The sequence below is a fragment of the Lactuca sativa genome, chromosome 9, assembly GCF_002870075.4.
Source record: "Lactuca sativa cultivar Salinas chromosome 9, Lsat_Salinas_v11, whole genome shotgun sequence".
Classification (NCBI taxonomy): domain Eukaryota; kingdom Viridiplantae; phylum Streptophyta; class Magnoliopsida; order Asterales; family Asteraceae; genus Lactuca; species Lactuca sativa.
The window spans coordinates 72868679-72890788 of NC_056631.2; the positions used below are offsets into that span (position 1 = coordinate 72868679).

A 22110-nucleotide genomic window follows, 5' to 3' on the forward strand; every position below is an offset into this window, starting at 1 on the left:
CCTATGGAAGATGCACCAACAAGAGAAGAACATAGATCCAAAAGCTAGGTGCTCAAGCTATTCTCTTTCAAAACTCATTATTCTTCAAAAGCCAAACATAACAAGTGATCACCCCACTAGATCCACATGAAAAAGCCACCAAGATTCAAAATTTATGCTTTTTGGAGCTAGATCAACATGATTAGGGCTTGGATCCACAAGCTCTAAGCCAAGCAATGCTTCCTCAAGGAACTCCTTCTTCCACAATATACACCAAAAACTCCACTAAATCACCAAAAAGATCAAGAATCACTGAAATGGAGGCTTAGGGGCAATTTATACGGTTTAGAGGGATGGATGTTGAAGATATTAGGGTTAGGTGATGAGATAAGGAACTTAAATAGGGTCTAAGACCCTAAAATAGGGTTCAGGTCTGATCAGCGTATGCCCAGTGTACATATGGTATGCCCAACGTACTCCGAAGAACATTCACGGCCACCCCTGGTCAGTACGCCCAGCGTACTTCCTTTTCACTAGTATGCCCGGTGTACGCTTTGTATACGCCCAGCGTACTCGGCTAAGCCTGACACCTCAAAACTTCTGAAGGCTATAACTTCTTCGTTATAAATCCGTTTCTGACGATCCTTATATCCACGAAAAGGTAAAGAGAAGCCCTACACTTCTATCAACTTTATTCCTCCTTAAGCCCACTCAAACTCAGATCCAAAATTCATGAAAAGGCCGAACCAACGCCTTTAGCAATACATTTAGGCTCTAAAGCACAAACCGAACTCTTTTATCACACCACCTACCTTACCCACATCACAAAAGGGCCTAAACCTTTCTATTTCAAAGCCTCAAAACCTTCTCATACTCAGATTAAGGCCCACAGGCCTTAAATCACAAACTATCCAGAACAGGATGTTACACCCCATCTAGTGGTTTTACCCATTGAGGTGGTGAGCTTAAATATTTTTTAAGCTCTTGGAAAGCATCTTCATGTTCCTTGGTCCATTCGAATCTTTTGTTCTTCTTCAAGACGTCATAGAAAGGCTTGCATCTTTCTGAGGATCTTGAGATGAATATGTTTATGGTTGCCACTCTTCCTATTAATCTATGAGTATCCTTTGTCAAGGCTAGTGGTTTTAGATCAAGGATGGCCTTGATTTGTTCTGGGCTTGCTTCGATTCCTCTTTTTGTAACCATATATCGCAGGGACTTACCCGATCTCATCCTAAAGTGGTAATTAGAGGGATTCAGCTTCTTGTTGTATTGGTCTAAGATGTCGATGCCTTACTCAAGATGCTTGAGGTGATCCTCATATTTTTTTGATTTAACTACCATGTTGTCGATATAGACTTCCATTATGTCCCCTATTTTCTCTTTGAACATCTTATTCACCAATATTTGGTATGTTTCTCTTGCATTTTTAAAACCAAATGGCATAACAATGTGACAATAAATACATGTTGGGGTTATGAACGTTGTTTCCTCATGATCAGAGGGTTCCATTTGGATTTGTTGGAATCCTGTTGATGTGTCCATGACCGTTAGTAATTTGTGACCCGCTGTTGCGTCTGACATGTAGTCGATGTGTGGTAAATGAGAAAGATCCTTGTTATAGGCCTTGTTAAGATCCGTATAGTCCACACACACTCTCCATTTACCGTTATTCTTTTGTAACACGACCACATTAGCTAGCCATATTGGGAACTTCACCTCTTTGATCGTGCCAGTTTTAAGAAGTTTTTCTACTTCTTTTGTATGACTTGGTTTCTTTCGGGTGCAAATTTCCTTCTCTTTTGGTGTATTGGCCTGAAAGATGGTTCAATGTTAAATTTATGGGTTATTATGTTTTTGTCAATATATGTCATGTCCTCATGTCTCCATGCAAAGGTTTTGCTTCTGTCCTTGAGGAACTTTATGAGATCCTGTTCGTTTTGTTCAGGCATTGAGGATCCTATGAGAACTTTGGCTTCAAGATCTTCAAGGTTCATGGTCAATTCTTTTATGTCATGCTCTCTTGCTTCCAGCACGCCTCGTGCCCCCTGCCTTAATTGTTATTCTTGTCGTGGTATTGTTGAGGATTTCATCGAAGTCTTGTAGCATTCCTTGGATTCTTGTTGATCTCCTATGATCTTCACTGTCCCCATCGGGTGGGCATCTTTACACATTGATGATACGTTGATGGAACAACCTTCATTTCATGGATCCATGGTCTACCTAGTATGACACTATAAAAAGATAATATGGCGATCACACAAAAATGTTGTACATAATTTACCCCCTCTATGTAGATTAGTAACTTTATCTCGCCGATGGTGTGTTTAGTTTCTCTGCTGAAGCCAATTAGTACCGAGGATCTTGCAACTATCTCAGTCTTCGGGATGTTCATCCTTTTTAATGCATCCAGGAGTATGATGTTAACTAAGGATCCTCCATCGACAAGGATCCTTCTAACAAAGTGGTTGGCAATTTAGTGAGTAATCACTAGTCCGTCGTGGTGACGATCTTGGACGTCTAGTCTATCTGCTTCGTCGAAAGTGATCTCCTTTTGGTTGGTGATCGTCGGGTTCTTCTGAGGTCCATTTCCTTCTCCGTTTTGAATAATTTGGCGTGTCTTTTTTGCCGCAGAGTATGAGGTACCACAAAATTCAGATCCTCCAGAGATCATATTGATCACCTTGGCATCAATCGGGGGGACCCTGCTCTTTCAAGGGTCTTCTGAAGATCCTTGTCTCTTTCCTTTTCTTCTCCCGGGGATTTCTTTGAGGTCTCCTTTGCTCAAAGGTAGTTGATTTCCTTTCTGATGGCTATGCAATCCTCCACGGCGTGACCAAAGTCCTCATGGTATGCACACCATTTGGACTTGTCCTTCCAAGCAGTGGATATTTCTCCATTCCTTGGCCACCTGGCTTTGTCTCCAAGATCATGCATGGCAAAGATTACACCTGAAATATCCATAGAAAAACAATAGTCAGTAATTTTAGGGAAATCTTCTTCCTCCCCCTCATATTCAAGGGTATTAACCCTATGATGGCCGGGTTTGGAGTAAGGCTTTGACTTATAGGATCTTTGGGCCGAGGAATCGGCCTTCCTATTAGGATGATCATAGGAGCTTGGTAGGTTTCTCCTTTTCTGGATATCCTTTTCTTCTTCAAGTATGATGAATCGCAATGCCCTGCTCCTGACTTCGTCCATTCTCTTATAGAAGGGAGAATCCTTCTTCAAGCCCATTTTGAAGGCTCCGGTTGCAATTGTCATATTGAGGTTGGGGATACTCAGATCTTCCCTGCTAAACCTGTTCACAAAATTCCTAAAGGATTTCTTAGGATCCTGAACCACTCAACAGAGATCGCTAGTGATCTTCTCGAATGTTCTAGTACAAGAAAATTGATTGTTAAATAAATTAATCAAATGAGCAAATGATGTGATCGAATAAGGATGAACATTAAGGAGCCATTTTAGAGCAGATCCCGTGAGGGTGGAACCAAAACCCTTGCATAGGCAGGCTTCTTTCAAGTGAGTGGGGATAGGAATAATCTCCATCCTTTCCCTAGACTATGCCACATGTTTATCAGGATCTGTAGTTCTGTCATAGGGTTTCATGTTGGCGTCTGGAAGCGTTTTGGAACTTCAGTGTCAGCTATCGGCAAAATGAATCTAAGATCATGTGACTTTTGGGGGATACTTCTGGTACTGGTTGAACTACTCTCGGTATGGTTGAGATCATCTGTCTTAGTTGTTGTAGCTCCTTAGGCATGACTGGGCTTAAACCTGTGTCAAGATCCATTGAGTTAGTTGTAAAATTATTTTTATTGATAGAGTTACTAGGATCCCTGTTATTAGGAGTAACAAATGTTTTGTTAAGATCCTGGATCTTGCAACGGATCGTTGAGGATCCTGGGTTGTCAAAGTTCTGGATACTAGGTTGCAAGACCGAGGACGCTGCCACCTGAGGCTTGTGGAATTTCGTCCTCATTCTCTCCACTTCCTTGAGGATCGTCATGTTATCTTCCTGTTGTTGGACGACCTGTCGCTCCAGTCTCTTCATCATATCAAATATTTCATTGTTGGAAATCAGCACACAAGGATCCTGGGGCCCCGGAGTGATCGGAGAGGTGCTCTTCTTCAGAGCCTCATAGATTTTGTAGAAGCTCCAGTTGGTGGTGGTGGTGGTGGAAGGTTTTTATAGGAAATGGGATGGATTGAGGAGGAGGAGAGATTCTATTGAGTAGACATGGTTTTTTGAGAGAACTTGAACACCACAGCCCTACAGTGGGCGCCAAATTGTTTTGGTCAAAAAATAATCGAACAAAGATGGACCAAAGTTTATGATAGGCTGTGATGTTCAATATCAAGCAAATATGTAATGTACATAAAAGCAACACAATTCGTTTACAAGGAAAGCCCTTGATCATTGCTAGAATCTTCAGCATAAAACCTTGTGAGGTGATAATGATCACCTTCCTTGATGTTTTTATTGATTGAAATGAACGATTACAAGGTGAATGTAATGAGTACAAGAACAAGTGACAGTATTTTGCCAGTAAATCGTGTGTGGTGTGATGAATACAAGTGTTTTATATAGTCAAAACCTAGCAACTAGAACTCTGAGAATTATGGGATCCTTCGAGATTACTTATAGTTGTTGCTTGACTTGGTCCTTCGGTTCTTTTGCATGGTTGTGATGACCATACGTTGAAAATGTGTCTTTGACTGGTTATTTTGCACATGTGAGAAAGACAAAAGAACATATAGTTGTTATAATAATAAAAAAAAATATTAATCAGAATCTTGGAGTATATTCGGAATGCTTAGGTTTAAGGATCCTGAGCTTTTAAGGATCCTTAGGCTTGAGGATCCTATAGTAGTTTCAGGATCCTAGCCCTAACAATAACTAGCCTTCTCTTCTTCTTCAATTCCTTCTATTCCTTCGAAAAATATTCCATCTCCTCTAAGAGGAACCCCTAGTCAAAAGAAGACTTATGATTTACCGAAGAAGAACACTCCTCCGGTTGCTCCAGGATCCTTAGGATCCCAGGATCCTCCTGCCTCAGTATCTAATAACAAACTCTTATCCATTATGAAGACATTGACACAGCATGTGTCTTAGCAACAAGAAGAAAATAGAACGCTACTTAAAGAAGTGGAAAGGATAAGGGAAGAGATCCATAAACCTCAGGAGGTGAAACCCTTAATCTTGCAACCAAGGATCTTGAATTTTGACAATACAGGATCCCTAGTGAAATGCCCGAAATCAATAGGTCCAACATCCATTTTTACCCCAACGGGGAGAACAATCTCAAACATCCAAACTCATGTGACCCATGATCTTGATGAGACTTTTAATACTCCTAATAATAGAAATACTGGTAACTTCTTTAATAGTAACACTATCAATACTAACTCTATGGATCTTAATGCAGGAATAAGTTCAATTACGGCCAAAGAACTCCAACAACTAAGACAAATGATTTCAAGAGTACCATGGGTGGTACAACCTATACCGAAAGCATGCCCCACTAGCCATTGGATCTCAAGATTCATCCCCTCAATAGTTGATATCGAAGTTCCTAAGATCTTCCAAACTCCTAGCATGAAGCCTTAGGATGGAACCACGCATCCTGAAGAACATATCGCATAATATAGGGAGAGAATGGAGATCATTCCCATTATGTCACACTTAAAAGAAGCATGTTTATGAAAAGGCTTCGAATCAACCCTTACAGGATCAACTTTAAAATGGCTTCTTAATATTCATCCTTATTCTATAACCTATTTTGCTCATTTATTTAATCTTTTCAATAATCAGCTTTCTTGCAGTAGAGTATTTGAAAGGATCACTAGTGATATCTACCGATTGGTCCATGATCCTAAAGAATCTTTAAGGGAATTTGCAAGCAGGTTTGGTAGAAAAGCCCTAAACATACCAAACATCGGCATGGCTACTATTGTGGAGGCCTTTAAGATGGGTTTGAAGAAGGATTCTCCATTCTATGAAGACCTTGTAATGACTCCATGCAAACATATGGACGAAGTCAGAAGCCGAGCACTAAGGTTTATTAAATTGGAAGAAGAAAAAGAAATATAAAAGAGGGCCAACACGCCATGTTTCTACGACAATCCCAACAAGAAGGCTGAATCCTCAGCCTAAAGACCGTATAAGTCAAAACTGTATTCCAAAATTGATCATCACATGGTTAATGACCTCGATGATGAAGGAAAGGAAGGAGAATTTCCTAAATTTACTTATTATTGCTTCGCTATGGATGTTTTAGGTCTAATATTTTCCATGGAGGATTGGTAGAGAGAATGGCCCTTCCTCTTTTCTTAGGAACACATACAGGATTCGTCACTACAAAAAGGATAATGGTAGCCCCACCATTCACTACTTCATTTTTGAAATTCATAGTAATAGAGATCCATGTCCTACCAAGAAAGAGTTTGTAACTTTCTATCCTCTTACCTAACAGGCAAAGGTCGATAAATCCGCGAGTCTAGAAATTCTTTTCGGACAATTGAACCCCCTCAAACTGTTTCTTTTTAAGAACCAAAAATATGTGAAAGGGCCTTAGCGTTGGAGTGATGGGCAACCTTAGTCTATATATTACTCGTTACCAAACATATTTTAAGGGACTTTGCAAGCAGGTTTGGTAGAAAATCCCTAAACATACCAAACATCGACATGGCCACTATCGTGGAGGCCTTTAAGATGGGTTTGAAGAAGGATTCTCCATTATATGAAGACCTTGTAATGACTCCATGCAAACATATGGACGAAGTCAGAATTCGAGCACTAAGGTTTATTAGATTGGAAGAAGACAAAGAAATATAAAAGAGGGCCAACACACCAAGTTTCTATGACAATCCCAACAAGAAGGCTGAATCCTCGGCCTAAAGACCGTATAAGTCAAAACCGTATTCCAAGATTGATCATCACATGGTTAATGCCCTCGATGATGAAGGAAAGGAAGACAAATTTCCCAAAATTACTTATTATTGCTTCACTATGGATGTTTTAGGTCTAATATTTTCCATGGAGGATCCTGGTGACAAAGCAAGATGACCAAGAAAGGGAGAAAAGTCGAACAAATGGAAAGACAAATCCAAGCGGTGTGCATATCATGAGGATTTCAGTCACAACACTGAGTACTGCATAGCTCTCAGGAAGGAGATTAGTTACCTCTTGAGCAAGGGTTATATCAAAGAGATCCTAGGAAGGAAAAAAGAAAGATCCTGGGAAAAAGAGGAAGACTCTATGAAGATCCTGGAAAAGACAAGATCTCAACCCTCGGATGCCAAGGTAATCAATGTTATTTCCTGATGATCTCACATTTTTGGAACTTCTTATTCTGCAGCTAAAAGACATGCCAAAGTGTCCAAGATAGAAAATGAGGAAAGATTCTGAAACAAGCATTGATAATAAGCAACAAGGAGATCATATTTAACGAATGGGATAGAGAAAACATTCATGATCCTCACCCATGATGGGTTAGTGATTACTCTATATATCGCTAACCACTTCGTCAGAAGGATCCTAGTAGATGGAGGATCCTCAATTAACATCATACTTTTAGATTCTCTAACCAGATGAACATCCCAAAATCCGAAATAATCAAGAGATCTCGGTCCTAATAGGATTCAGTGGTAAAACAAAGCACACCATCAGAGAAATCGAGTTACCCATATACATCGGGGAGGGGGGGGGGGGGGGGAACTCGATGCAAAATTTTTGTGTTATTGATGTTTTTTCTTCCTATAATGTTATATTAGGTAGACCATGGATCCATGACATGAAATTAGTCCCATCGACGTACCACCAGTACATCAAGATGCCTACCCTATAGGGAACAATGAAGATCATTAGGGATCAGCAAGAATCTAAAGAATGCTACAAGACTTCGATGAAGTCTTCAATAGTATCACGATAACCATAAGAATTAAATTAGGGGGAACACGATGTGCTAGAAAAAAGAGAGCAAAATGTGAAGGAAGTACCCCTAAACCTCGAGGATCCTGAAGCCAAAGTACTCATAGGATCCTCAATACTAGAACAAATTGAGCAAGAACTAATAAAGTTCTTAAAAGACATAAACAAGACCTTCGCTTGGAAGCATGAGGACATGAAAGGTATAGATAAGAAAATTATAACTCTTAAACTCAATATAGATCCTTCTTTCAGGCCTATACACCAAAAAAAAATTAACACCCGATAGGAACCAAATCATTCAAGAAGAAGTTGAAAAACTTCTCAGAACAAGGATGATTAAAACGGAGAAATTCCCAATGTGGCTAGCCAACGTTGTGGTGGTCCAAAAGAAGAATGGAAAATAGAGGGAGTATGTAGATTACACGAATCTCAATAAGGTCTTCCCTAAGGATCCTTTCCATTTACCATACATAGACTCGATGATAGATGTCACAGCAGGACATGAGCTACTAACATTCATGGACACGAGCTACTAAGATTCATGGAAAATTCGGCAAGATTCCAACAAATACAGATGGAACCATCCGATCACGAGGATACTGCCTTTATAATCCCTATGGGTATATATTCCTATATTATCATGCCTTTTGGTCTTAAAATGCAGGGGAAACATACCAAAGGCTAGTGAATCAAAAGTTTAAGGACAAACTGGGGGGGCACCATGGATGTATACATTGACGACATGGTGGTAAATTCTAAGATAGTTGAATATCACCTCAAGGATCTTCAAGGAGCCTTCGTCAATTTAGACGAATGCAATATGAAGTTGAACCCCTCCAAATGCCACTTTAGAATGAAGGTGGGAAAGTTTATTGGATATATGATCACCAAGAGAGGGATAGAAGCCAGCCTTGAACAGATCAAAGCCATAATGGATCTAAGATCCCCAACTATGACCAAAGATATCCAAAGGTTGACTAGAAGAATAACAGCTCTAAAGAGGTTTACTTCAAGAACCTTAGAGAGATGTTAACCCTTCTATGACATCATAAAGAAAAACAAGATCGAATGGAAAAAAAAGCACGAAAACGCCTTCCTAGAACTTAAAATTTATTTAAGTTCAGCACCCCTGCTAGTAAAACCATTAGATGGAGAGCCACCCCTCTTATACCTTTCAATATGCTCAAACACGGTGAGTGCAGTCCTGGCCGAGGATCTTAACGAGAACCAACATCCAATCTACTATGTAAGTAAAAGTCTACTAGATGTTGAAACCATGTATTCTCATCTCGAAAAACTAATACTAGCACTAGTAACAACTTCTACTAAGTTAATAAACTAGTTTGAAACTCATATTGTCCACGTAAAAACTAATTATCCAATAAAGAATGTTATGAGAAAGCCAGAGATGTCAAGATGGATGGCCAAGTTGTTGGTAAAGCTCACCACATTCAATAAAAAGTATGAGCCAAGATCCGTAGTAAAGTCACAAGCACTAGCGGACTTTGTGGCTGACTTTAGTTATGATCTACAAGCCGAAGTAGAAATATAGACTAGACAACTTCTGGAAGAAGAAAACATGGGAATATGAACGTTCTTCACGGATGGAGCGTCCAACCAAAAAGGAACCAACCTTAGGATCATACTAAAATCGCCACAGGGGGACATATTACCCTAGGCAATTAGCTGTAAGTTTGACGCAACCAACAACCAAGTGGAATACGAAACACTAATTATAGGACTGCAACTAGCCAAAGATCTTCAAGTATTTTTCGATTCCTTACTAATTACTAACCACTTTAATGGATCATATGCAGTTAAAGGCAAAAGACTAGCATCATACCTTCAAATTCTTAAAATAATTAGCCTCTAAATTTGAAGCCTTTAGCGTAAACCAAGTTCCCAGGGAAAATAATGTCGAAGCAGATGCATTGGACAACCTGGGATCTTCCCTTAGGATCCCACTTGTGATGAAGATTCCAATAATCCATGTAATGATCCTGGTGACTGAGAATCCCACCAAAAGATCAGAAGATCCCAACAACCATGATCATACAACCAACATCGCAACAATTCAGGATCTTGATCCTCAACCTGTTCGACAGGATCCTAGTGAACAAAATAATCAGGATCCTCCAAGATCTTGGATCAAACCCATTATAGAATACCTTCGAGATGGCACAATACCAAAAGAAGAAAGAAGTGACAAAGCATTCAATATGAGGGTCTCACGCTTTGTGATGATCCAAGGGAAATTATACAAAAAATCCATGGTAGGTCCACACCTAAGATGTTTGGAAGATCACGAAGCTGAAAAAGTTTAGAAAGACATACATGGAGGAGATTGTTGCAACCATACTGGGGGAAAATCCTTATGCTCTAAGATACAAAGTACGGGGTACTACTAGCCAACAATGAAAAAGGATGTCTTCTCACATGCACAAAGTATAATGCTTGTCAAAGACATAGCAACATCCTTCATCAACTAGCAGAACCTCTACACCCTATCGTCTCCTTGTAGTCATTCATGAAGTAAGGAATATATATAGTTGGCAAAATACCAAAGGCTCCTGGTGGAAAGGTCTTCATGCTAGTAATGACAAACTATTTCTCAAAGTGGATAGAGGCTGAAACCTTTGTTTAGGTGAGAGACAAAGAGGTAGTCTCATTTATTAAACATAATATCTTGACCACGTTCTGGATCCCAGCCGAAATTATATGTGATAATGGGTCCCAATTCATAAGCAAAAGGACTAGAGACATTTGCACCAGTTGAGGAATTAAAATGATAACATCCACTCATGTTTATCCTCAAGCTAATGGTCAATCATAATCTAGCAACAAAATTATAGTAAAAAATATGAAGAAAAGAAGGAAGATGGGCTCAGGAACTCCCTTTTGTTATGTAGGCGGACAATACTTCATCAAAAATAGCCACGGGTCAAACTCCCTATTCTTTGGTGTTTGGAATAGAAGTCGTGATACCAACTGAAGTGGTGATCCCTACGGTAAGATGCCAACTCCAAAATCAGGAGAATAACAATTGGTTCCTAGCCCAGGATCTCAACACTATTAATGAACTCATGGATCTTTCCAGGATCCGTATTGCAACTCATCAACAAAGGATCGCCAAAAGATACAATAATTCAGAAGATTCCATGTAGGTGACTTGGTTCTTAGTAAAGCTTTCCAAAATACCAAGGATCCTAGTGCAGGCAAGTTGGCACCCAAATGGGAAGGGCCATATCTTGTTGATTCAAAAGCAGGAAAGAGAGCATATTGGTTGGTAACCCTAGAAGGAGACATCTTTCCAAGATCCTGGAATGCCATACAATTGAAAGCATATTTCATGCAAGTTGAAATCTTTCATTTTTTAACAAGATCAGAGGTACACATTCTTTACCATTTACTCGTGTTTGAATTATTTTGTTTATTTTTCCTCGAAAACCTTTACTGAATTAAGCATCAGAGGGGCGTTGTCCAAGCTAACTCCCACCCCAAGCTAACGTTTGTAATTTGCAGAAATTCAAGGATCCTAGATGCTACGAATAGAGACTAATCATCTCTCCTCCGACTAAGGGTACTTAATCCCCTTTAAGGTTTAAAGAGTTAATAACCTTTTTCTTATGATTTTAGGTTTCTACACCTCGCTTAGACGCACGGTATCTTACAATGCAATGTGAGTAAGGGGATCATTTCACACTTAGTGACTTGGCAACCCTCTTATTTATGAACATATGTTAAGATCCTAACACTTAATCAAACATTTATAACATTGGCATGTTATCTTAAGTTGGGATTTTCCCCAGTGAATTTCTAAGTTAGGATCTTCCCCGGTTAATACCTTAAGTTGAGATCTTCCCCAGTGACTTTCTAAGTTGGGATCTTCCCCAGTGAATATCTAAGTTGGGATCTTCCTCGGTTATTTTCTAAGTGGGGATCTTCCCCGGTTATTTTCTAAATTGGGATATTCTCCAGTTATTTTCTAAGTTAGGATCCACCCCATATAGTTTTCTAAGTTGGGATTTTCCAGTAGAAGCTAAATAATGATTACCCCTATCAAATTCCTAAGTCGGATTATATTGAGAGGGACCGTTCCCTACACAAGCTTCAAAATCAAAACCAAACAAAAGGATCACCAGGTTCTATCTATCCTTGTTTCTTAAAAACTATCTTTTTATATTGTAACTAAAGGTTTATCTTTCTAAGGACTCTAATTGTTTCAAATTCCTAAGTAGATGACTGACCATTTCAGGTTATTAAGATCCCCAAGAGTCATTGTAAAACTTGAACTCTTTAGGATCCTAATCATACAATGATCCTTAGAAAACATACTGCTACAACCACAACAATCATGCAAGAAGAAGTAAAACAACCATAACTTGAAAAAAAAAAGTTTACCCACCAACCCTATCAAAAAAGAAAAAAGTTAATTATATTACATCTAAAATACTAAAAGTATTTTTAACTAATCAAATGTAAACCACAGTTTGATAATCACCATCAGGAACCTTCTCTGCTTCTTCCTCCTTTCCTCCCACCTTCACCTGCTTTGCATGATCCTGACTGGTGTTAACAGACTCGCCAGTTAATTTAGCTAGGGCTTCACGCCAACCAGCTACATTCCAGGATCACGCATTGGCTACATCCTTTGTAAATTTGATCTTAGCTTACCAGACAGCCACAAAAGCACTACCCCTTACCTTAGCTATCACCTCTGCAATCTCAGCAACATGCTCCTCCTCCTTCTCGTCTTCTCTTTACTCAGCAACTCTACTCTCATTAGGAGATCTTTATTGGTGGATTTACACACTTTCTCCTGCTCTTTTAAGTCTAGCTCAGCCTTCTCAGCTCTGGCCTTCAAGTCAGCGGTGGATTGAGAGATGTGCTCAGAAACCTGAAACAAGAATGACATTAGTAGATATAAAACCAGAAAAACAAGAATCAGAATTCATGAAATACTTACTACTTAAGAAAAAGAGTCCAACTTCCTGAGTGCTTCCTCGGCTCCGAGGTTTTCCATGCTCAAATCTATGGCCTCAACGATCCTCTTCCAAGAGCCTGGGGTCTTAACAGTAAGATCGACGTGATCCCTCTTTAGAAGAAGAGAGGAGGCAGCTTTTTCCTTCTTGACCATGATCAAACCGCTGGTCATGTCATCTTCCAGGGCGTAGAGGCCAAATCGAGCTCTGGAGCGAGTAGATTTGGATCTTATATCAAGGATCCCTATCAGTTTGGGATCCCGAAAATAAGTAGATAATAAGAAAAAGGCAAAATCCTTACCGGTAGCCATTGAAGCAGTGGTGGAAGAGCCCTCTTGGATACTGGAGTGCTCGAGCTTGAAAAACCTATCAACTGCAGACAAAGTGAAGAAGTTTGCGACCTTCTCTTCAGTATCCTTGACGAGAGGATCAATCTCTTCAAATTTAAATCATGCATGACAATAAACAAAATAAGAAAGTGAACTTTAGGATCCTAGCAACTAATGAGTAAATCCAACCCTTTTTGACCCAGATCTTTGGCAGGAGATCCCCGCTAGGAATAGTATCACGCCTCATAAAAAAATACTTCTCTTTCCAAGCTCCGTCATTGATTTTGATTTCAGAATGAGTGGAGATTTGTTGGGTTTGAGCTTGAGCAATAAACAGGAATTCCTGAAGGTGGAGAGTTCGTAAACGTGAGCCAATTCAGCAATGTCTATGCCTAGGTCATAGGATTGGTTCAATTTATTAATCTGGAATATGATCCTCTATATGACAGACATAACTTAGATATATGAAATGTTTGTGGTTTCGAAAAACTCAAAGACGATTCCTGGAAAGGGGTATTTCAAACCCAAAGAAAATGGGTATTCAGGAAAGCATACCCAAGAAAGACAAAAAAATATGGTTGAATCAAAGCATCATAAGGCCTAAAAATCGTATCTATGGGAAAAGAGCCATTGAATTTTAGGAACCCAATATCCTCATCATCAAACGAACAAGTCTCGTTATAGATGAGAAGCTTTTGATCGGCGAAATCATTATCAGAAGGAGCACTAATGCTAGCGCGAAAGCAAACAATCTTTTTACCCATGGTTAAGAGATTGTAAAAAATAGAGAGAAGGAGAAAGAAGGATGCCTTTGGGATATTTGGAGATCATCGGGGAACAGGTGAAGGAATTTCTCACTATTTACCCCTATTTATATGGGAAACAGAAGAGAGCTGATTGATTTGACCGTACCATCATGATGATTAAACTGATAAATACTATCCGTTAAGGTTTGAAATTTCAAAACATTATATTCGTTTAAATTAAATTATACCTTTAAATATTAAGAAAGTAACTTAGATATTTCGCAGGTATAATTTGTGGGCAATTGTTAAGGCCAAGATTTTTAACCCTCTCATTCAAATTTGTTAATATCCACTCAGTCGATTTTTGACCAAAACATATATATATATATATATATATATATATATATATATATATATATATATATATATATATATATATATATATATATATATATATATATATATATATATATATATATAAAAGTAGGTTCATGCGAAAACATAAATATTTTGCAAAAGTGAAAAAACAAATTTATCTTATAAAAATCAAACAAATGTACTTTAGAAATTAAATTTACTAGCAATAAATTAAAGATAATAAGTTTACATTGGAGGTGTTATGGGAATATAGATTTAAAGGTGGTTTTGACAACCATTTCTCATTTTTTTCACGTCCTCAATCACTTTTAAATTCAAGTTTTCAAAATAAAAATGTCAAAAAAAAAAAAAAAACATGTTTTGCTAGTATGAAACAATTTCTCATGTATCCTCAATTATCATCATGTAGTTCAAAGTTTGGATAGATTTTTATTCAAAATATAATATTGAGGTGACACAATCTCATAGGTTTTTCCTTATTTTCGTGTTTTCGCAAATTGGTTGCATTTTCGTATGAGCCCTTATATATATGTATATATATATATATATATATATATATATATATATATATATATATATATATATATATATAGAGAGAGAGAGAGAGAGAGAGAGAGAAAGAAAATTAGGTTCAAATGTTTCTACAATAACCTAACTATATATATATATATATATATATATATATATATATATATATATATATATATATATATATATATATATATATATATATAGAAGTAGGTCTAAATGTTTCTCACATCTATTGTGTGTTATAATGCACCAATATGAATTTAGTATTAGTTATATGTATATTAAATGCTATCCAAAGTTATAACTAATTTTTATGGAAACTAATTAAATTCGTCATTAATGTCAACAATTATATTCTTTCAGAATGAATTCATATCTACAAGAATGAAAGTGTATTCCAGCAGAATGAGAGTGTATTTTAGTAGAATACACTCTCGTTCTTAATATTCCATTCAACTTTATTATATTTTAAGTGAGTGGGTTCTGAAACAAAATACGAACTCATATATAAAAACCTAGATACAAATTCATTCTAAAAGAATATTATTGCTGACATTAAACATGAATTTAATTAGTTTCTATAATATGAGAATCATAATTATGGATATCATTTAATATACATATAATTATGGAAATCATTTAATATCTATATTTATTTAATTTAATAATTATTTAATTTTTACTAAATTTCTATTGGTGTATTTTAACACACAATAAATATAAGAAACAAAATAACCTAGCCCTATATATATATATATATATATATATATATATATATATATATATATATATATATATATATATATATATATATATATATATATATATATATATATATATATATATATATATATAAACAATTAGGCATTAATTACTGGTCAAATTTATTTTAATTAAAGTGTAAACCTATATCAATGAGAAAGGTTTAAATGAAAACATAAAAGATAGAATCGTGAAAAAACGACTATTCACAAATTAAACTACGAATATTGTGCTTACTATATTAAACAGTAAGTACTTCAAAAAGTATGTTATAATGATCACAACGGAATACTGTAAATAATCAGCTCTTACATTTTATAACATTTTGATGGCTCATATTTAATCTTTTGACATCCTATATGCCACAAATAAAGTGCGCGATCATTTAATATTGTTATCAATATTTTATAATAAAAAATAACCACAAAATCATTTACTTCACTTTAACAGTTTAATGAATACTATTACAATTAAAATCAAGCAAATCCGTCATCGGTCAAAAAGTGTAATTGTTAAGTCATATTTGAAAGTCGCGACTTTGACCAATGTGGTCAATGCTCATCAATTTTATTCGTATTACTTTTAAAAGTTAAATATAATTGAACGTATATAATGACAACATATACATTTATCACATTTCAAACACCATAGTTTTTGGCGTATATGATCAATATAAAAAAATATATATTTTATGTTGCTTTACCTTCGTTAATATTTTATTATAAACCTCTATTGCTAAAGTTAACGACGAGAGTTTTGTTGTACGAGACTTTGATTGGGTTTCTCAGTCACGGCTAGAACTTCTTTTGCAAATATTTGCGTTCCAAAGGTGGTTAAAAAGGTAAATATTATGAATTACTTACAATATTAAATTTCATGTTGAAATATATATATATACTAGGTGAATCATATATTATTAAAAATATTTATATCTTATTGAAAATATTTATGTTGTATGTATTACCTATAAAATAATACTTATAATATTTTTTGATGTAAACTTATAATTAAAATGAATAATAGATAAATAACATTTATGAAAATCGAATTATTTAATGGTTTTTATTCACGTTTTACGGATATATAAAATTAGTTATATTTCTCAACTATTTTAATTAACTACTATAACGATTTTTTAATTTTTAAAATTATTGATGATGTTTTAATTTTATCATGATGATTATTTGAATTATCAACCAGTTTTTGTAATGTAACATAATTTAATTTATAACTTTATTTTATTTTTAAATATTATTATTGTAAATTAATTTGAAAACAACTTAACTGAATTTTAGTTATTATAAAAAATAGTTTTGGATATCTTTTAGTTAATTCGACTTTAAAATTTATGTTCTTTTACGTTTATCGTATTTAATATTTTTCTTTTAACTATTTTAAAAAATATATGTTGAAATTTTTACAAGTTTATTTGATATTTTACTTTAGAATTTAAATTTTACACTATATTTTTAAGTTTATTTAATATATTAATTTACTATATTCATTTAACACTATATTGAACTCTAACAAATTAAATATATTATATTGATAATTTCGTAAGTCTTCCATTTATGATAATGTTTATAACTAAGAACATATTTAAGTTATATTTAGTATATTATATGGATATATGAATAGTTATAGAGTTTTAGCGAAAGGAAAAATGCTTCTTCTAAAATATAATATGATATGAAGATAAGATAAGATAAGATAAGATATGATATATATATATATATATATATATATATATATATATATATATATATATATATATATATATATATATATATATATATATATATATATATATATATATATATGTGTGTGTGTGTGTGTTTGTGTACGGGCATAAGATAATATGAATGGTATTCTCCTGAGTAAAGTATAACACTTTTATTAATAAAGCAATAACATGTCATAGTTAGCCGGGCGTTACAATTTTGGGCCCTAAAACTAATAACTTATTAAAATCAAAATATCTTATGTTTTGTTTTTTTCATCTGATAATATTATCCTATTATGACAAAAATTCACTTAGACTATAACACAAAATAAACTTGCTTCTATATGAAATTGGTATCCTTCTAACATTCATTGATACATATTTTTCAACTTTATAAACAACTTTTTCCAAAAGTTCGGTATCAATATCCATCAAATCCAATTAATTAAATTGTTTTTGTGTTGATTTATATGGTAGGTAAGACTTCAAAAACTTCATTTTAGAAAATTATATTTTTACGTACGCAACAATAATATAAATAGTCAACAATAAATATATGCTTTATTTAGTTTCTTAAATCTACTTCAAAATTACAGAAAGTACTTTAAATTTCCAAACTAAAAAAGCTAATCAAGAAACAATTAAGACTACTCAATCTGTGAACTTGCATTTCACAATTAACAAATCAAAAACATGATATTTAAAACTTCCAAAATAAAATATAAGAAACGGTGAAAGTGTGAAGCTTGTTAATTTGAAAAAAAAAATTAAAAAAATTAAAAAGTTCATTAATATAATTAACCAATAATTTACAGTTCTTTATTCTTTAAATGACTACTACATGTAATGATTTATACTTACAATTTACAAACCAAATTCAAACAAAACTAATGAACTTCATAAAATAAATTAAAATAAAAATAACGATTAATAAGATCAACTTAATTTCAACAAAGCACTAGAAAATCGATGAGTATATGGTATCACTTTAGCTGGCCTAGCAGTGAACTCCCCAAGGGCTGGGCCTGTTGTCACTTGGTGGTTGGTTTGTTTATAGTTTTTTTTCCAGTGAAACTTATTTGGTAATGCCCTAAGAGTTTATTTTTATAGGAAAAAAAAGCTAAATGCAACAAAATTCATGTTTTTTTTTATAAACAAAGAAATATCTTGACACAATTTTATTTTTTCGAAATTTAAATATTGAATTAAAACGTTGGTTATAATTCAATAACTTATGTTATGAGATTTAGCATTGAATCAAAATTAATAATGAATCATAACATTATGTAAAACAACTTATGTTATTATTCAGTATTAGGTTACAATCGGTGGAAATCACGGATAAAAATATAAAATAATTAAATAAAAACAATTAAAACTGTTAGAGAAAAAATATTAATAAAATACAAAGTGATATTTACAGATAAGATATTATTTAAAGATTAAATGTATACAATGAATAAATTTATTACCCAATAAATTTATTACTCATAAAATATATGTCCTATTTTGTTTTGCATGTAAACTATTTTCACTTATGCTATTATTTTGAGATTTTTATTTGTTTATTTTGTAAATTTTAGTTGTATCTACTTAATGTGCAAACTATTTGTTATAAATTAAAAATATATATATGATTTCAAATTTAAGGTCTGATAATAATAGTTTTCGAATTTATTGACTATGATATAAATAGTTTTCGAAAACTGTAAGTATAATATTATAATTTTGAAATACAAAATTATATATTAGCTAATTTTATGAGATATTATTATATCTAGAAGCTCTAAAAAAATGTTATGTGACAAACAATAAATATAGATACATAATAGAATGACACCTACGAACCTAAAACTAATCTTTTATATATTAATATAAGAAGATTGGATGATAACTTTTTTCTTATAAATTGACCATAACCTTTCTTATAAATTCAATATTGCGAAGTTTCAAAATTATGAAAAATATTTAAATAAATGTTTTGATAATGAGAGTAAATGAGACTAAGGTGTTGTTTATTTTTTCTAAAAAAACCACTTCTAACCACTTATTGTTGCGCCGCGCAGCACACGCGTAGCATTTGGCCCTTTGCAGTTGTTTGTTTTCAGAAGACTTCTGACTTAAAAATTGTTGTGTGTGTGTTGCGTGACGTAACACTTAACCCTCTGCTTCACACTTTACTTTAACTTATTTTGGTAGTCTACAGATGTTAAAAAACAAACAAACGTTTTATTATATGTTGCAGCTGTTTAGTCTCATCTTCTGCTATAGAGGATTGCAGAGATGGTCTGCAGACTTCAAACATTTTCACTTCGAAAAAACAAACGGCACCTAAATCTCCAAATGTGTCTTGAGATGGTTGACGTACGCCATTTGTGGTTTACTATTTTTCTTATTTTTCCTTTTTCCGTTAATGTAATTTGGTATATTAATCATCCTACTTAGTTTTCTTTTAAATGATAATATTCAATAGAATACAAATATTCTTTTATTTCCATCGTATTTTGCCATGAACAGTTATTTTTATATTTAAAATTAACGAGTTAAAAGAATTGAATATTGCTCTTCGCAATATAAGTTTTTGCAAACTTTATTATGTTCCATTGATTTAGTTTTGTTTGCCTGCAAGGATATTTATAACTTACAAAACTTCCAACCGATCTAATTGAGTCAATGAATTAATAATTAAGGATTTAATACTCAGTGTTTGTGTGTTTAATTTCTTTGGCTAATACTTTTTAATAATAAAAAAAATATAATATTCCAGGATATAAAGATAAAACCGATCAAATGACTAATCATTTTCATTCAATTATACGGAATTAAAAGAAGAGCAATGTTACCTTTGAAGTTTGAACATAAGTATGTTATTAAGGCTAAAAGATTCATGAAAGTTCAATCACCATTTAATTTATCAAGGCTATAACAGATTTATACTACTTGTTCATATTGAAGGTAAAACATTTGATCTCGTCATAATTGGTATGTATATGCAAGAAATCTAGCAAGTGAGTATCAAAATTACTCAAGCTTACATAAAGTAATTAACACATGTTCTTATTACTTAATCTCATTAGAGCTCAAAACCAATAATTTATATCATAAAAGAGTTTTCAAGAATGAAGATGGATTTTTCATGGTGAATTCTTTAAGCACAATGTTGTAATTAAGTAATGTGTCGCAGTATATACGCATAACTAAATAACAAGCAATCTGGTGAGGATCAAGAAATGAACAAGCGTTCCATGAGTGTGTCATCAATGGAGAATCGTGATCATGCAATTCATAGTTCAGAAACAAAGAAGAACAAAATAATCTGGACACCAGATTTACATAAGAAGTTCTTAGAAGCTATTGAAAAGATTGGAGTTGAAGGTAACATCTTAATTTTTTTTTCTATATTTTACTTTCTCTCATGGTGTTTATTAATGATACTATATATTGTGTATTTTATTACCTAGAATGACATTATTTCAACAACTTTAATTCATGTGTTATTCACAGAAGCCGTTCCAAAGAAAATACTAGAATTGATGAAGGTGGATGGATTAACTAGAGATCACGTAGCGAGTCATTTACAGAAATACCGAATATTCTTGAAGAAAATAGCGGATGCAAATAATCGTGTTCAAATCGCATCAAAGCCAAGCTTGTTAGAGAGCTCAATGATCAATGAAGACCCTTGGAGGAACTCTTCATTGATACCTAATCAACAAAAGAATTTCACACCTTATAGTGGAATGCATGAAATGATGAATCCACCACTTTTAGACACTTCAAGCTTCTCTTTTCCTATTCTTGAAGCTTCAAGTTCTAACCCTATAACTTCTTCTCAAGTAGCCCATTCACATGCATTGCCAAATCAAGGTATAACATTTAGGTTTAGAAAAATTAAAGATATACGATCATAAGATTATATGTTTTTTCATAGATCATAATGTTTGTAGGTTATTCGATGCAAGCATCAACAATGTTGCAACAAACGGCACTCAAAAGTCTTGATGATGTTGCTAAGTTGGGTATAGTGAGCTCAGGATGTGTTAGTAGCTCTTCGTGTATGCAAAATCTTGATGGCTTCATGTATGATAATGGTGGTTCAACAACATATGTACACCCGTATGTAAGTAGTGAAATGGGTTCATTTGGTGGTCGTTACACAAATAACGAGTTACAAATGAGTTGGATTAATCACGAGGGCTCTAATGGCTTCGAAAATAACTATTCTAGTCATGGTGAAGTTGTTGAAACAGGCCCGTTGTATAGTTCAAACTCGAACATGGAAATGTCAAATTACTTGTATAATGAGATGAAGATGAATAATGATTTGGGGAGTAATATACAAAATGTAATAGGAGAAGATGACTTGGTATTGGATGTATCCTATATAGCTTCTCTTTGGGAGACATTCTTTCCCGAAGAATCATATGTTGATTCTTATGGTGAGTACGGGAGTACTTCAAACAATCTACCTATTATATACGAGCCTTCATATCAGGTAACTAGCTAAACTTGATCTTGTGTAATGACAACAAAACTTTCGAAATATGATCTTGATGATAGTTGGTTTTTGTTATTTTTGTTGTAGGATGTGTATAGTCTAAATCTTCCAAATATGGTCTCATTTGATTCATTTCACAATGAAGATCATGTCAACAAGAAGGTATGTATATATTTTTTTCGTTCAGTTATAAATATTTTACAATTTATTGCCCTAATGTATATAGTTCGTTTACAGCAACGTTCAAAT

The 22110-nt window shown here is 34.1% G+C and overlaps 1 long non-coding RNA gene across 1 annotated transcript; it reads right to left on the minus strand.

Annotated features, from left to right (window-relative positions):
• Nucleotides 1-12271: 12271 nt before the first annotated feature.
• LOC111901765 (uncharacterized) lies at nucleotides 12272-14068 on the minus strand. Its single transcript, XR_002853601.3, has 3 exons — nucleotides 13196-14068; nucleotides 12879-13122; nucleotides 12272-12809 (listed from the first exon to the last, which is right to left on the minus strand). It is a non-coding gene; the product is annotated as an uncharacterized LOC111901765 (long non-coding RNA).
• Between the last annotated feature and the right edge of the window lie 8042 nt (nucleotides 14069-22110).